The 17,333-nt window shown below is 43.8% G+C and overlaps 9 non-coding genes across 9 annotated transcripts; 5 read left to right on the plus strand and 4 right to left on the minus strand.

Moving 5' to 3' along the window:
* Positions 1 to 1,019: 1,019 nt before the first annotated feature.
* On the minus strand, positions 1,020 to 1,092 carry TRNAA-AGC. The gene has a single exon. It is a non-coding gene; the product is annotated as a tRNA-Ala (tRNA).
* A 302-nt stretch (positions 1,093 to 1,394) lies between these two features.
* TRNAV-AAC lies at positions 1,395 to 1,467 on the minus strand. The gene has a single exon. It is a non-coding gene; the product is annotated as a tRNA-Val (tRNA).
* Positions 1,468 to 4,460: 2,993 nt separating this feature from the next.
* On the minus strand, positions 4,461 to 4,533 carry TRNAA-AGC. The gene has a single exon. It is a non-coding gene; the product is annotated as a tRNA-Ala (tRNA).
* Positions 4,534 to 4,857: 324 nt separating this feature from the next.
* On the minus strand, positions 4,858 to 4,930 carry TRNAV-AAC. Its single transcript has one exon. It is a non-coding gene; the product is annotated as a tRNA-Val (tRNA).
* A 4,625-nt stretch (positions 4,931 to 9,555) lies between these two features.
* Positions 9,556 to 9,628, plus strand: TRNAV-AAC. The gene has a single exon. It is a non-coding gene; the product is annotated as a tRNA-Val (tRNA).
* Positions 9,629 to 9,955: 327 nt separating this feature from the next.
* Positions 9,956 to 10,028, plus strand: TRNAA-AGC. Its single transcript has one exon. It is a non-coding gene; the product is annotated as a tRNA-Ala (tRNA).
* Positions 10,029 to 13,020: 2,992 nt separating this feature from the next.
* Positions 13,021 to 13,093, plus strand: TRNAV-AAC. The gene has a single exon. It is a non-coding gene; the product is annotated as a tRNA-Val (tRNA).
* A 327-nt stretch (positions 13,094 to 13,420) lies between these two features.
* TRNAA-AGC lies at positions 13,421 to 13,493 on the plus strand. The gene has a single exon. It is a non-coding gene; the product is annotated as a tRNA-Ala (tRNA).
* A 3,716-nt stretch (positions 13,494 to 17,209) lies between these two features.
* Positions 17,210 to 17,282, plus strand: TRNAV-AAC. Its single transcript has one exon. It is a non-coding gene; the product is annotated as a tRNA-Val (tRNA).
* The last annotated feature ends 51 nt before the right edge of the window (positions 17,283 to 17,333 follow it).

Here is a 17,333-nt window from a genome sequence, read left to right on the forward strand (position 1 = left end):
GAGGTAGTAAGGGAAATCCCAGGGCCTATGGAACTCTGTAACAAAATGATGATAATAATAATAATAATAAAGTATATATAAAAAAGATCACCTGCTCTGACCCAGAGATTCAGCAATGGATTAAAATAAGGAAAACAATAAACATGACACATCACATCAAGAAAATAAAGTTTATACTCATTGTTTATATCTAAGATGCAGAGAAAGCATTTCATTAAACAATACCCTTTTTTTATGTCTAGGATGATGTCTTTTGCTGAACCTGCAAGTTTATAGCCACTAACTCTTCAAATAAATTCACTGCCTTTTCCTCCTTGTCTAGTGTTAAGGATCTGAATGTTGTGTGAAATACATTTGCATCATTCTGAGAGTCTGACACCGTTTTTCCCCTACCTGCTACTCTTGTGTCTTTGCTGTTGTTTGTTTGTTTGTTCGTTCATCTGTTTTTAATCAGTACACCAAGTGTGGAACTCCTTGTCAACCTGATGTGCAAACCTTTGAACATTTTCTCCTGGAACGTGTGCTCAGCACTTGACAGCTCTTGTAATGTGCTGTGTAGTGGCACATGCTCGCAGGCAGAGGGCGGCCCAAGGTATTGAAGGAGAGGCCAGCTTGTGTGTGTGTTCCTCTGAGGTCACAGTGCTCCACGTTGCAGAGTTGGACGAGTTTGAAAGCCGAGACTATTATGCTGCTTGCTGCTGGGTTTGGATCTGCGCTAGGTTTTGCTTTTGTTTTTAAAGAGGAATTGCATTATATTGGAAGGTCAGATTTTCAGAGAGAAGGAGCTACAGACAGAAAGAGCTGGCCATTCTCAACTGCTTCCCTCGGGCACAGCAAGGAGCTGCCCCTGCTGTGAAGTCACTCACAAGGAGGTGGTGAGCAGACACGAAATACGCACAGTGGAATGACCAACCCAGACGTCCTTACCGGTTCCGTGTCATTGTGTCCTCAGGTCACAATCCACACACCACTCAGACAAGAGTTTTGTCAGCCGAGGGAAGGAAAAACAAAATCAAGTGTGGAGAATGTGGGTATTGATCCCACCACCTCTCGCATGCTAAGCGAGCGCTCTACCACCTGAGCTAATTCCCCTACCCATAACACTACACTCCTCCCATTTCACTGCGGGAAGACCAGCCACCGCCGCACATCCTCCTCTGGTGCTACACACCCAGCCTCTTCAACAACTCCCACCACTCCCCTGACACAGCAACAATCGCTAAACCACCAACACAACAACCACAATTGCGCGCCCTCTGCCACAAGAAGGAGAGAGAAAAGGAGTGGGGAAAACTGGGGGCCGCCAGAATAGGACCAGTTCCGCAGTCGTGCCTGCGAGGATGCTGGCAAGCGGTCGGGCTGCGGCTTCTCCGTGGCGAGGCAGTGGCAAAAAGTGTTTCCGCCCGGTTTCGAACCGGGGACCTCTCGCGTGTTAGGCGAGCGTGATGACCACTACACTACGGAAACAACAGTGCATAAAACTTACCTACTCAATGCATACTTGCCCGTGTTTGGCTCTGGCCCTTTCAAAAATTTTCTCTTCCCCTTTACCACTTTGCTTCTCATCACTCACCAGGAAACCTCCTGGACTTCATCCTGCTTCACCTTTCCTTTACTTTCCAAAACATCTACGGCCATGTCTTCTGCCACATCAGGGAACTCCCTGAAGGAAGTGCCACAAGTCATTGCAAACAAACAGCCATGTACCAACTGCAGTAAGCAAAATCAAAATGTCGACCTCCCAATGACACAGCTTAGAAACCTGCCCCAAGGAGAAGACTCTGCCAACCAGAAGAACAATGACCAAGAACAAAGGAAGAGACAGAGTCCACTGCAAAGGAACAAAACTCTTTGCCAACCTTAGAGTTCATGGAGAAAGACATCGAGAAAATGACGGATCCAGAATTCAAAACATTTGCTATAAAACTTCTTATCAAGAATGAAAGGCAGGCATTCAAGGAATATAAGAAACACGTCACAGTGGAAAGGAATCAAATGAAAATGGATACATCAGAAAATAAAAATACAAGTGAGCAAATTAAAGGTACAGTGGAGAGTCTCCAAAATAGAATGAAGGAGGCAGAAGAAAGAATCTCAAAAGTAGAAGATATTTCCTGTCGCCAGAGGGAAACAAACAAAAAGCTGCAAGCAGAGCTGGATCAGGCCAAAAAAAGTATTCAAGAACTGAAAGACACTGTGAAGGGGCCAAATTAAGAGTTATAGGAGTCCCAGATGGTGCAGAAAGAGAAACTGGTTTTTACATAGGTATTTAATGAAATACTAAAAGACAATTTCCCTAACCTAGAGAAAGAATTGGGAATCAAGATCCAGGAGGGGCACACAACTCCCAACAGGCTTGATGAAAAGCAATCTTCACCAAGACACATGATCATCAAGCTCTCTTCAATTGAACACAAGGAAAAGATCCTTAAACATGCACGTGAAAAAAATCAATTGACATATAAAGGAATGCCAATTAAACATGGAGGAGACTTCTCTCAGTAAACTACAGGCAAGGAGAGAATGCAACAAGATATTCCAGATTCTGAAAGCAAAATATTGTTGGCCCAGAATAATATCTCCACCAAAGCTTTGTTTTATCTTTGAAAATGAAATAAAATTCTCCCACATAAAGAAAAGTGGAAAGAATATGCCTCTTCCAAACATGCCCTAAAAAGAATACTTAAAGAAGAAGTTCTCTTGACAGAGAAGAGGAATAGCACCCACCAGAACCAAAGGCAAACAGGAAGAACATCCCAGTAAAATGACAAGAGAAGACTAAATCAAGGAACAACGCATTGCTAAAACGACAGGACCAAAGTGCCACCCATACATATTAACCCTGAATATAATGTCTTAAACTCATCATTCAAACTTCATAGATTAATACACTGGATTAAAAAAAAGCAATACCCATCTATTTGTTGTCTAGATGAGACACATTTCACCCACAAAGATCAGCAGAAACTGCATCTGATGGATTTTGATAAGTTTTAATTTCATCTCTTCAATTTCACCACTTTCTTATGATTAAATTCTTCACTGACTCATAGATCATACAGTAGCATCATTTCCTGCAAGAAGGTTGTAAATTTTCTTTAGTATTTCTTCAGTGGCACATTGGTCATTCAGTAGCATGTTAGCTTTCTGCTTTTAAATTTTTTCTGTAGTTAATTTTATTTTGTGGCTTTTTATTTAAGGGAATATATAATAACTGTGTAATGGGGACTATCCTATCCAGATGTGAGGATATCATACAGTAGGCATCTCTACTTCCAGATCAAAGATGGACTTACAATGAAACTGTTTACTACATCTTCACAATAGGATGCTGGACTCTCCGCCATTGTCCATACCTGCAAGATGGACATATGACTGTGCATGAAGAACTATACTATAATAATAATAGAGGGGAACTCAGTGGGCAGCACAGCACTTGGGGAGGTAGTAAGGGAAATCCCAGGGCCTATGGAACTCTGTAACAAAATGATGATAATAATAATAATAATAAAGTATATATAAAAAAGATCACCTGCTCTGACCCAGAGATTCAGCAATGGATTAAAATAAGGAAAACAATAAACATGACACATCACATCAAGAAAATAAAGTTTATACTCATTGTTTATATCTAAGATGCAGAGAAAGCATTTCATTAAACAATACCCTTTTTTTATGTCTAGGATGATGTCTTTTGCTGAACCTGCAAGTTTATAGCCACTAACTCTTCAAATAAATTCACTGCCTTTTCCTCCTTGTCTAGTGTTAAGGATCTGAATGTTGTGTGAAATACATTTGCATCATTCTGAGAGTCTGACACCGTTTTTCCCCTACCTGCTACTCTTGTGTCTTTGCTGTTGTTTGTTTGTTTGTTCGTTCATCTGTTTTTAATCAGTACACCAAGTGTGGAACTCCTTGTCAACCTGATGTGCAAACCTTTGAACATTTTCTCCTGGAACGTGTGCTCAGCACTTGACAGCTCTTGTAATGTGCTGTGTAGTGGCACATGCTCGCAGGCAGAGGGCGGCCCAAGGTATTGAAGGAGAGGCCAGCTTGTGTGTGTGTTCCTCTGAGGTCACAGTGCTCCACGTTGCAGAGTTGGACGAGTTTGAAAGCCGAGACTATTATGCTGCTTGCTGCTGGGTTTGGATCTGCGCTAGGTTTTGCTTTTGTTTTTAAAGAGGAATTGCATTATATTGGAAGGTCAGATTTTCAGAGAGAAGGAGCTACAGACAGAAAGAGCTGGCCATTCTCAACTGCTTTCCTCGGACACAGCAAGGAGCTGCCCCTGCTGTGAAGTCACTCACAAGGAGGTGATGAGCAGACACGAAATACGCACAGTGGAATGACCAACCCAGACGTCCTTACCGGTTCCGTGTCATTGTGTCCTCAGGTCACAATCCACACACCACTCAGACAAGAGTTTTGTCAGCCGAGGGAAGGAAAAACAAAATCAAGTGTGGAGAATGTGGGTATCGATCCCACCACCTCTCGCATGCTAAGCGAGCGCTCTACCACCTGAGCTAATTCCCCTACCCATAACACTACACTCCTCCCATTTCTCTGCGGGAAGACCAGCCACCGCCGCACATCCTCCTCTGGTGCTACACACCCAGCCTCTGAACCAGCTCCCGCCACTCCCCTGACACAGCAACAATCGCTAAACCACCAACGCAACAACCACAATTGCGCGCCCTCTGCCACGAGAAGGAGAGAGAATAGGGGTGGGGAAAACTGGGGGCCGCCAGAATAGGACCAGTTCCGCAGTCGTGCCTGCGAGGATGCTGGCAAGCGTCCTGGCTGCGGCTTCTCCGTGGCGAGGCAGTGGCAAAAAAAGGAGTTGAGCTGCAACACAAGTGTTTCCGCCCGGTTTTGAGCCGGGGACCTCTCGCGTGTTAGGCGAGCGTGATAACCACTACACTACGGAAACTCAGCTATATGTAACAAAACCAACTCACCTCCCTCTGCCTTGATTGCCTTGTGCTCAACACTTTCTTGCTAGTCAATGCACCCCTACCCTCCTCTCCGGACTTTTCCAAATACGCTCCTCTTACTCACTCTTGAACACTGCCCTTCTCCTCTTTCACCACAAAAGCTCTTTCACTTTAGCCTACTCCACCTTCCTTCACTCTCCACAATACGGCACATCGAGTCTCCTCACAACTGGGGCAAGACTTTAGCGCTACACCAGCAAATCATTTCCACATCCCTTCTCTCCTCTCCACCCCAAACCCTGTTTAGTCCCTGGGTCAGATTATTTCTGACTGGGCTTTCCTTGGATGAAACTGTGCAACTTCCTTACGTTCCACCTGCCGCTCTTCCCCAACTGTCACAGCCGTGAAGGAGACACGCGTATTTCCAGGCACTCCGAGTGACAGAGCCTGCGGTGTCATGTTTCTAGCCTGCGATTTCTTTCCCAGGGATTTTCTCTATGACGTGTATCGCTGAGCATCCTGTGGAATATCCATCTGTACTTCCCAAATTTGTGAGTGTGGCTTAGGTAGTTCGTCAGGATAAATTTCAAATATCTCCGTGGCACTCAATTCAACAAGTCATTATTGAGCAAGTCCTATGAATGTTTCAATGTAGGAACAATCAGCTCAGTGTTTCCTGTGAATAATGACAACAGTCATTTAGTGTTTTATTTATTAAGACAGTTCTTAGTAATTTGTGTCTATGTCATTTTCAAATATGGTGGGCTTTAAAAATAGTCATTCCATATTTCAGCTACAGAGTAGGAAATGAGCCACCTGAGACCATCTACCCGCTAAAGGAAGGGCTCGAGAGAATGACGGAAGCAGACAAGGAGGCATTGAGGGGTATCTGGTCTCAGAAGGTGACCAGTAGTGCAAGCAGACACTCTCTTTCAGACACTCTGCTCCTTTTGTTGCACCCTGCAAAAGTCCCTTCCTCTCACTGATTGAAAAACTTGGGAGGCACAATTTTAAACCCCCTAGGGCAGCAAAAGCAGGATGAAGGAGGGAGAAGACATGTGGGTGTGGTTGGGCAGATCTAGGACAGGAGAAGGGCTGTGACATCATGCTGTCAGTAAAGCTCAGGAGCAGAGACTCCAGAGCACTGTGGCTCAGGCATGCAGGGGTCACAGATCCACAACTGCTGAAAACACACCAGAGATAACAAGCGGTGCCCCATTTGCAAAGCAAGCTCAGCAACTGACCTGCTTTGAATGAGCAGCCCTCTGTACTACATGTCACTGAGACCTAGTATCTTGGGTGCACTAAGGCCAAGCTAAGTCTTTTCTGAAGCTGCATCATGGTCATAACTCACAAGAAAAGTGGAGAGCTAGCCTAAGGAAGAGAAAGAGAGAGAGAGAGAGAGAAACCCAGGACTGGGACAGATCAAAGCCAAGGCCCACATGGGTGCCAGGGAACCAGTTATTTAAGGGACCCAACTACTTGAACCATTATCTGAGGCCTCCCAGGATGCACTTTACCAGGAGCCATGCATGAGAAGCATAGCCAGTTCTGAAACCAGGCAATCCAATGTGGTCATCTCAGCATCATGCTAACCACTCGGGCACCATCCCACTCTGTGTCTGTAAATGACGTGAAAGCTGTACTTCCTGGCTTAGGGAATCTCATAGCTGTTTAATGCTTAAGAATTCTCTGCTTTTATATTTTTTTCTTTCTTTTCTTTTTTAAGTAGACAGTATTTTATATTTCACAACCCTCTAATTATGTTAGTAACAAAGTCATTTAGTTTTGTTAAGACAAAGTTATATCTGAATACATTTTAAAAATTTGTTCTGAATACATTGTACTTTCCTAAAAAGTTTATTCATTTATTAGAAAGGTAGATACCACGTCTTTGTCTCTCTTGCTCTCAAATATATTATTAAACATACAGTGAGGACTAGCCCTGCTTGGTAGCCTAGTTACTAAAGTCCTTGCCTTGCACGCCTCGGGATCCCATATAAGCTTTGATTCTAATCCTGGCTGTCCTGCTTCTCATCCAACTCCCTGCTTGTGGCCTGGAAAAGCAGCCAAAGATGGGCTAAAGTCTGGGGACCTTGCACCCATGTAGGAGAGCCGGGAGAAGCTCCGGAGTTACTTGCTTTGAAACAGGCTGGAAAATCATTTTCTTTTGCCATCACTCCTCTCTTCTGCAGCAAAGGTTCAACCTAGCTCTTTTGAGGGGGTAATTCTGCAGGCTCTTATCCCATGGAAACTCTGAACCTTGGAATGCTGGTGACCCCAACTTTTCCAGTATCCCTGTGTCAGCCGACCATTTTGTCTCCCCCTCATTGGGATGAGCAGTCCTCACTCTGGCCCTGACCATCTTGCCCTAGTCTGTCCGGACTCAATGGAGTCCAGATTGTTCTTGTAAAAGCTTGACCTTCACTACGCTCTGCACAGCCTCCTATAGCTGACCACACTGTGCATATACTACAGGAGGGGAAAGAGGAGTATTCCACTTGGTTGTTGGTGTGTGGCTCCACTGGTGAGGTGCTTGCCTGGCTTAGGAGCTGGTTGCCGGTTTGATCCTGTGTTGTCTTGAGCTAAATTGTGAACTGAGAGGAATTAAGACGGTGCCCTTGGTATGTTAGCCTGTGCTCTCTGTGCAAAGAGCATACTTCCTGTTACGTTGTTCTCCTTTTTTACCGTTGGTTTTAAGAGTTGTGATCACAAGCATAGGGCAAACGTACCTGTTCTTTTCTGTCTCATGTTGTGCAATGTGGCACAGTCCTGAAAAGGCAGGGCACAGCACCCAGAGAAGAACCCTGACATTCTGCTCAGGACTGTGGAGATGGAAGTGGCTATCAGTCCTACTGTAACTGTGAGAGCAAAACCAGTGAACTTACACACACACCAGAAAAATATGGACAACATTGCAAGGCTTTGGAAATGGATCTGATATTGAAAACGCATCAGAAAGCTCCTGGTTGTTTGCAGACTTTCAGTGCGTTGGCTACACTCTGAGCTCCTTGCAGAAACAACAGTAGCAATAGTGGACACAAGATGTGAACATCTAAACAGCTAAAGGTGTCAAGGCTGCATCCCACATTGCTCAACAGAGCAAAACCAGGAAACTCCAACTCCAGTGAGAAATGACAATCTATACACGTTGAAGACAAAGACGAGATACTTGAAAATATGGTTCTGCGGTTGTGATAATTAAAAATAATCATAAAGACTTATTTTTATGGGAAAGTCAGATTTTCTTTCTTTCTCTCTTTCTTTCTTTCTTTCTTTCTTTCTTTCTTTCTTTCTTTCTTTCTTTCTTTCTTTCTTTCTTTCTTTTTTTATTGATTACATTGCATTATGTGACACAGTTTTATAGGCCCTGGGATTCCCCTCTCCCTGCCCCTCTCCCGCCCCTCCCCCGCCATGGTGGGTTCATCTGCCTTGTTGCATTACCACAGTTCAAATTCAGTTGAGATTCGGTAGGTCAGATTTAAAGAGAAAAGGAGAGACAGAAAAAAATCTTCCATCTGCTGCAAAGGTCAGGGCTCAGAGGGAGCCTCTTCCAGGAGTCCCAAACTGGTGCAGGGTCCCAAGGCTTTGGGCCATTCTGGACTGTTTCCCAGGCAACAAAGCAGGGAGCTGGATGGGAAATGGAGCGGCCACGACACAAATTGGCATCCATAAGGTATCCAGGCAGATGCAAGGCTCATAAATAACCACTAGACTTGCACACCTATAATTGTGATAATTTTCCAAGAAGGAAGAACACACTCTTCTGAAATGGCGGGAGCCAGCAAGTCTTAGGAAACAGGCTTCTGATGAAAGAAGACTAAATTTCAATTTTGATCTCCAACATAAACCAAATCCAACAGAAGTCATTTTTTTTTAAGATTTATTTTTGTTGCAAACTCAGAAACAGAACAGGAGGAGAGACAAGGAAGATGATCTTCTGATGATTCACTCCCCAAGTGACCACAACGGCCGGTGCTGAGCTGATCTGAAGTCAGGAGCCAGAGGGTGCAGGGTCCCAAGGGTGTGGGCTGTCCTCGACTGCCTTCCCAGGACACACGCAGCAAGTTGATTGGGAAGTGGAACTGCCGGGATTAGAACCGGCGCCCATATGGGGGTCTGGCGGGGTGAACTAGCGACTGAATTTCTCTTCGTGAAGGCGCAGGGTGTTCTTAACATGACCTTGAGAAGAGAGACGTGAGGGAAGAGATAGTGAACTTGAAACAGTAAACAGTGATCAATCAGAGCGGCAGAAACTTAAAACAAACAGACCCTAGAGGATCAACAGGGAAATGACAAAGATGAATCATTCACATCTTAAATACCAGACATGGAGGGGAAGGGATGTGGAAATGATTTGCTGGTGTAGCGCTAAAGTCTTGCCCCAGTTGTGAGGAGACTCGATGTGCCGTATTGTGGAGAGTGAAGGAAGGTGGAGTAGGCTAAAGTGAAAGAGCTTTTGGGGTGAAAGAGGAAAAGGGCAGTGTTCAAGAGTGAGTAAGAAGAGCGTATTTGGAAAGGTCCAGAGAGGAAGGTAGGGGTGCGTTGACTAGCAAGAAAGTGTTGAGCACAAGGCAATCAAGGCAGAGGGAGGAGAGTTGGTTTTGTTATATATAGTTGACTTTCCGTAGTGTAGTGGTCATCACGCTCGCCTAACACGCGAGAGGTCCCCGGTTCGAAACCGGGCGGAAACACTTGTGTTGCACTTCAACTCTTTTTTTTGTCACTGCCTCCCCACGGAGAAGCCGCAGCCAGGCCGCTTGCCAACATCCTCGCAGGCACGACTGCGAAACTGGTCTTATTCTGGCAGCCCCAGTTTTCCCCACCCCTATTCTCTCTTTCTCCTTCTTGTGGCAGAGGGCGCGCAATTGTGGTTGTTGCGTTGGTGGTTTAGCGATTGTTGCTGTGTCAGGGGAGTGGCGGGAGCTGTTGAAGAGGCTGGGTGTGTAGCAGCAGAGGAGGATGTGCAGCGGTGGCTGTGCTTCCCGCAGAGAAATGGGAGGAGTGTAGTGTTATGGGTAGGGGAATTAGCTCAGGTGGTAGAGCGCTCGCTTAGCATGCGAGAGGTGGTGGGATCGATACCCACATTCTCCACACTTGATTTTGTTTTTCCTTCCCTCGGCTGACAAAACTCTTGTCTGAGTGGTGTGTGGATTGTGACCTGAGGACACAATGACACGGAACCCGTAAGGACGTCTGGGTTGGTCATTCCACTGTGCGTATTTCGTGTCTGCTCACCACCTCCTTGTGAGTGACTTCACAGCAGGGGCAGCTCCTTGCTGTGTCCGAGGAAAGCAGTTGAGAATGGCCAGCTCTTTCTGTCTGTAGCTCCTTCTCTCTGAAAATCTGACCTTCCAATATAATGGAATTCCTCTTTAAAAACAAAAGCAAAACCTAGCGCAGATCCAAACCCAGCAGCAAGCAGCATAATAGTCTCGGCTTTCAAACTCGTCCAACTCTGCAACGTGGAGCACTGCGACCTCAGAGGAACACACACACAAGCTGGCCTCTCCTTCAATACCTTGGGCCGCCCTCTGCCTGCGAGCATGTGCCACTACACAGCACATTACAAGAGCTGTCAAGTGCTGAGCACACGTTCCAGGAGAAAATGTTCAAAGGTTTGCACATCAGGTTGACAAGGAGTTCCACACTTGGTGTACTGATTAAAAACAGATGAACGAACAAACAAACAAACAACAGCAAAGACACAAGAGTAGCAGGTAGGGGAAAAAACAGTGTCAGACTCTCAGAATGATCCAAATGTATTTCACACAACATTCAGATCCTTAACACTAGACAAGGAGGAAAAGGCAGTGAATTTATTTGAAGAGTTAGTGGCTATAAACTTGCAGGTTCAGCAAAAGACATCATCCTAGACATAAAAAAAGGGTAATGTTTTGTGAAATACTTTCTCTGCATCTTAGAGATAAACAATGAGTATAAACTTTATTTTCTTGATGTGATGTGTCATGTTTATTGTTTTCCTTATTTTAATCCATTGCTGAATCTCTGGGTCAGAGCAGGTGATCTTTTTTATATATACTTTATTATTATTATTATTATCATCACTTTGTTACAGAGTTCCATAGGCCCTGGGATTTCCCTTACTACCTCCCCAAGTGCTGTGCTGCCCACTGAGATCCCCTCTATTATTATTATAGTATAGTTCTTCATACACAGTCATATGTCCATCATTGCAGGCATGGACAATGGCAGAGAGTCCAGCATCCTATTGTGAAGATGTAGTAAACAGTTTCATTGTAAGTCCATCTTTGTGTGGAAGTAGAGATGCCTACTGTATGATATCCTCACATCTGGATAGGATAGTCCCCATTACACAGTTATTATATATTACCTTAAATAAAAAGCCACAAAATAAAATTAACTACAGAAAAAATTTAAAAGCAGAAAGCTAACATGCTACTGAATGACCAATGTGCCACTGAAAATACTAAAGAAAATTTACAACCTTCTTGCAGGAAATGATGCTACTGTATGATCTATGAGTCAGTGAAGAATTTAATCATAAGAAAGTGGTGAAATTGAAGAGATGAAATTAAAACTTATCAAAATCCATCAGATGCAGTTTCTGCTGATCTTTGTGGGTGAAATGTGTCTCGTCTAGACAACAAATAGATGGGTATTGCTTTTTTTTAATCCAGTGTATTAATCTATGAAGTTTGAATGATGAGTTTAAGACATTATATTCAGGGTTAATATGTATGGGTGGCACTTTGGTCCTGTCGTTTTAGCAATGCGTTGTTCCTTGATTTAGTCTTCTCTTGTCATTTTACTGGGATGTTCTTCCTGTTTGCCTTTGGTTCTGGTGGGTGCTATTCCTCTTCTCTGTCAAGAGAACTTCTTCTTTAAGTATTCTTTTTAGGGCATGTTTGGAAGAGGCATATTCTTTCCACTTTTCTTTATGTGGGAGAATTTTATTTCATTTTCAAAGACAAAGGAAAGCTTTGGTGGAGATATTATTCTGGGCCAACAATATTTTGCTTTCAGAATCTGGAATATCTTGTTGCATTCTCTCCTTGCCTGTAGTTTCCTGAGAGAAGTCTCCTCCATGTTTAATTGGCATTCCTTTATATGTCAATTGATTTTTTTCACGTGCATGTTTAAGGATCTTTTCCTTGTGTTCAATTGAAGAGAGCTTGATGATCATGTGTCTTGGTGAAGATCGCTTTTCATCAGGCCTGTTGGGAGTTGTGTGCCCCTCCTGGATCTTGATTCCCAATTCTTTCTCTAGGTTAGGGAAATTTTCTTTTAGTATTTCATTAAATACCTATGTAAAAACCAGTTTCTCTTTCTGCACCATCTGGGACTCCTATAACTCTTAATTTGGCCCCTTCACAGTGTCTTTCAGTTCTTGAATACTTTTTTTGGCCTGATCCAACTCTGCTTGCAACTTTTTGTTTGTTTCCCTCTGGCGACAGGAAATATCTTCTACTTTTGAGATTCTTTCTTCTGCCTTCTTCATTCTATTTTGGAGACTCTCCACTGTACCTTTAATTTGCTCACTTGTATTTTTATTTTCTGGTGTATCCGTTTTCATTTGATTCCTTTCCACTGTGACGTGTTCCTTATATTCCTTGAATGCCTGCCTTTCATTCTTGATAAGAAGTTTTATAGGAAATGTTTTGAATTCTGGATCCGTCATTTTCTCGATGTCTTTCTCCATGAACTCTAAGGTTGGCAAAGAGTTTTGTTCCTTTGCAGTGGACTCTGTCTCTCCTTTTGTTCTTGGTCATTGTTCTTCTGGTTGGCAGAGTCTTCTCCTTGGGGCAGGTTTCTCAGCTGTGTCATTGGGAGGTCGACAGCTCGATTTTCTTTACTGCAGTTGGTACATGGCTGTTTGTTTGTAATCGCTTGTGGCACTTCCTTCAGGGAGTTCCCTGATGTGGCAGAAGACATGGCCGTAGATGTTTTGGAAAGTGAAGGAAAGGTGAAGCTGGATGAAGTCCAGGAGGTTTCCTGGTGAGTGATGAGAAGCAAATTGGTAAAGGGGAAGACAAGATTTTTGAAAGGGCCAGAGCCCAGCACTTGACAGTATACATTGAGTAGGTAAATTTTCATTGCCATTGTTTCCGTAGTGTAGTGGTCATCACGCTCGCCTAACACGCGAGAGGTCCCCGGTTCAAAACCGGGCGGAAACACTTGTGTTGCAGCTCACCTCTTTTTTTACCACTGCCTCCTCACGGAGAAGCCGCAGCCAGGCCGCTTGCCAGCATCCTCGCAGGCACGACTGCGGAACTGGTCCTATTCTGGCGGCCCCCAGTTTTCCCCACCCCTTTTCTCTCTTTCTCCTTCTTGTGGCAGAGGGCGCGCAATTGTGGTTGTTGCGTTGGTGGTTTAGCGATTGTTGCTGTGTCAGGGGAGTGGCGGGAGCTGTTGAAGAGGCTGGGTGTGTAGCAGCAGAGGAGGATGTGCAGCGGTGGCTGTGCTTCCCGCAGAGAAATGGGAGGAGTGTAGTGTTATGGGTAGGGGAATTAGCTCAGGTGGTAGAGCGCTCGCTTAGCATGCGAGAGGTGGTGGGATCGATACCCACATTCTCCACACTTGATTTTGTTTTTCCTTCCCTCGGCTGACAAAACTCTTGTCTGAGTGGTGTGTGGATTGTGACCCTCTGGGTTGGTCATTCCACTGTGCATATTTCGCGTCTGCTCACCACCTCCTTGTGAGTGACTTCACAGCAGGGGCAGCTCCTTGCTGTGTCCGAGGAAAGCAGTTGAGAATGGCCAGCTCTTTCTGTCTGTAGCTCCTTCTCTCTGAAAATCTGACCTTCCAATATAATGGAATTCCTCTTTAAAAACAAAAGCAAAACCTAGCGCAGATCCAAACCCAGCAGCAAGCAGCATAATAGTCTCGGCTTTCAAACTCGTCCAACTCTGCAACGTGGAGCACTGTGACCTCAGAGGAACACACACACAAGCTGGCCTCTCCTTCAATACCTTGGGCCGCCCTCTGCCTGCGAGCATGTGCCACTACACAGCACATTACAAGAGCTGTCAAGTGCTGAGCACACGTTCCAGGAGAAAATTTCAAAGGTTTGCACAACAGGTTGACAAGGAGTTCCACACTTGGTGTACTGATTAAAAACAGATGAACGAACAAACAAACAAACAACAGCAAAGACACAAGAGTAGCAGGTAGGGGAAAAAACGGTGTCAGACTCTCAGAATGATGCAAATGTATTTCACACAACATTCAGATCCTTAACACTAGACAAGGAGGAAAAGGCAGTGAATTTATTTGAAGAGTTAGTGGCTATAAACTTGCAGGTTCAGCAAAAGACATCATCCTAGACATAAAAAAAGGGTATTGTTTAATGAAATGCTTTCTCTGCATCTTAGAGATAAACAATGAGTATAAAGTTTATTTTCTTGATGTGATGTGTCATGTTTATTGTTTTCTTTGTTTTAATCCATTGCTGAATCCCTGGGTCAGAGCAGGTGATCTTTTTAATATGTACTTTAGTATTATTATTATCTTCATCATTTTATTACAGAGTTCCATAGGCCCTGGGATTTCCCTTACTACCTCCCCAAGTGCTGTGCTGCCCACTGAGTTCCCCTCTATTATTATTATAGTATAGTTCTTCATGCACAGTCATATGTCCATCATTGCAGGCATGGACAATGGCAGAGAGTCCAGCAACCTATTTTGAAGATGTAGTAAACAGTTTCATTGTAAGTCCATCTTTGTGTGGAGGTAGAGATGCATACTGCATTATATCCTCACATCTGGATAGGATAGTCCCCATTACACAGTTATTATATATGCCCTTAAATGAAAAGCCACAAAACAAAATTAACAACAGAAAAAAATTGTTTAAATTTTTCAATGTTTTGTTTATTTTGACAATCTTTACATAGTTAATTAGGGTAAAAATGTTCAAAGGCTACAGGAAAGTGGTAAGACTAGTATTGTTTCCATGTTGTTTCCTTCATGTTTAAAGGGGGTGGGGTACTAAGGGCGAAGCCCCACCCTATTTCCCACCCTCTCCAGGTCCCGGATGTAGGGTATGTTCTGAGGTTCTTGCTCAAGTGGTTTTCATATTTCAACAGTTATGAATCGCTGCCAATCTTGCCACTCCAAGCACTATGAGGCCCTGAAGAATCCACTGAGTGACATAGTCCATCATAGCTAATATGGTTGGTTGACCTGTTTTGTCTTCTCTCTTTTCTTGGTTATTGTTCTGAGCTCAGCATTTTGATTGGGGAGATCTCCAAAGAAGCTGTGTTTGAGGTGTGCTCAAACCAGATTCTTGTATGTGCTAGCAAGTACAGGGCCCGACACAGTCCATCGCCCTGATCAGCTGGTGGTTGAAATCGTTGGATTGGTTCTGTTTTCAGCCCCGACTTCTACTGGAACCAGTGGGTGCTGCCTTCCAGCCTGGTTCTGCCCAGCACATATTTGGCCCTCTCATAAATCAGTGGGAGCTGCAGCCTAGTTGGAGCGACCCACAATAACCCCCACCAGGCCGCCCCCTACCCCGGTTTGCCAGTATGTGTAGCACTAATCCAGTCTGTCCCACACCCCATTCCACCTCAGCTGCTGTCATAACAACAGAAAAAATTTTAAAAGGCAGAAAGTTAAGTAATATGCTACTGAATGACCAATGTGTCACTGAAGAAATACTAAAGAAAATTTACAACCTTCTTGCAGAAAATGATGCTACTGTATGATCTATGAGTCAGTGAAGAATTTAATCATTAGACAGTGTTTTGAGGAGATGAAACTAAAAATTATCAGAATCCATCAGATACAGTTTCTGCTGATCTTTGTGGGTGAAATGTGTCTCGTCTAGACAACAAATAGATGGGTTTTGTTTTTTTTTTAATCCAGTGTATTAATCTATGAAGTTTGAATGATGAGTTTAAGACATTATATTCAGGGTTAATATGTATGGGTGGCACTTTGGTCCTGTCGTTTTAGCAATGCGTTGTTCCTTGATTTAGTCTTCTCTTGTCATTTTACTGGGATGTTCTTCCTGTTTGCCTTTGGTTCTGGTGGGTGCTATTCCTCTTCTCTGTCAAGAGAACTTCTTCTTTAAGTATTCTTTTTAGGGCATGTTTGGAAGAGGCATATTCTTTCCACTTTTCTTTATGTGGGAGAATTTTATTTCATTTTCAAAGACAAAGGAAAGCTTTGGTGTGGATATTATTCTGGGCCAACAATATTTTGCTTTCAGAATCTGGAATATCTTGTTGCATTTTCTCCTTGCCTGTAGTTTCCTGAGAGAAGTCTCCTCCATGTTTAATTGGCATTCCTTTATATGTCAATTGATTTTTTTCACGTGCATGTTTAAGGATCTTTTCCTTGTGTTCAATCGAAGAGAGCTTGATGATCATGTGTCTTGGTGAAGATCGCTTTTCATCAGGCCTGTTGGGAGTTCTGTGCCCCTCCTGGATCTTGATTCCCAATTCTTTCTCTAGATTAGGGAAATTTTCTTTTAGTATTTCATTAAATACCTATGTAAAAACCAGTTTCTCTTTCTGCACCATCTGGGACTCCTATAACTCTTAATTTGGCCCCTTCACAGTGTCTTTCAGTTCTTGAATACTTTTTTTGGCTTGATCCAGCTCTGCTTGCAGCTTTTTGTTTGTTTCCCTCTGGCGACAGGAAATATCTTCTACTTTTGAGATTCTTTCTTCTGCCTGCTTCATTCTATTTTGGAGACTCTCCACTGTACCTTTAATTTGCTCACTTGTATTTTTATTTTCTGATGTATCCGTTTTCATTTGATTCCTTTCCACTGTGACATGTTCCTTATATTCCTTGAATGCCTGCCTTTCATTCTTGATAAGAAGTTTTCTAGCAAATGTTTTGAATTCTGGATCCGTCATTTTCTCGATGTCTTTCTCCATGAACTCTAAGGTTGGCAAAGAGTTTTGTTCCTTTGCAGTGGACTCTGTCTCTTCCTTTGTTCTTGGTCATTGTTCTTCTGGTTGGCAGAGTCTTCTCCTTGGGGCCGGTTTCTAAGCTGTGTCATTGGGAGGTCGACAGCTCGATTTTCTTTACTGCAGTTGGTACATGGCTGTTTGTTTGTAATCGCTTATGGCACTTCCTTCAGGGAGTTCCCTGATGTGGCAGAAGACATGGCCGTAGATGTTTTGGAAAGTGAAGGAAAGGTGAAGCCGGATGAAGTCCAGGAGGTTTCCTGGTGAGTGATGAGAAGCAAATTGGTAAAGGGGAAGACAAGATTTTTGAAAGGGCCAGAGCCAAACACGGGCAAGTATGCATTGAGTAGGTAAATTTTATGCACTGTTGTTTCCGTAGTGTAGTGGTCATCACGCTCGCCTAACACGCGAGAGGTCCCCGGTTCGAAACCGGGCGGAAACACTTTTTGCCACTGCCTCGCCACGGAGAAGCCGCAGCCCGACCGCTTGCCAG

The sequence above is a fragment of the Ochotona curzoniae genome, unplaced genomic scaffold, assembly GCF_017591425.1.
Source record: "Ochotona curzoniae isolate NIBS_2020 unplaced genomic scaffold, NIBS_Ocur_1.0 contig_4064, whole genome shotgun sequence".
NCBI lineage: Eukaryota > Metazoa > Chordata > Mammalia > Lagomorpha > Ochotonidae > Ochotona > Ochotona curzoniae.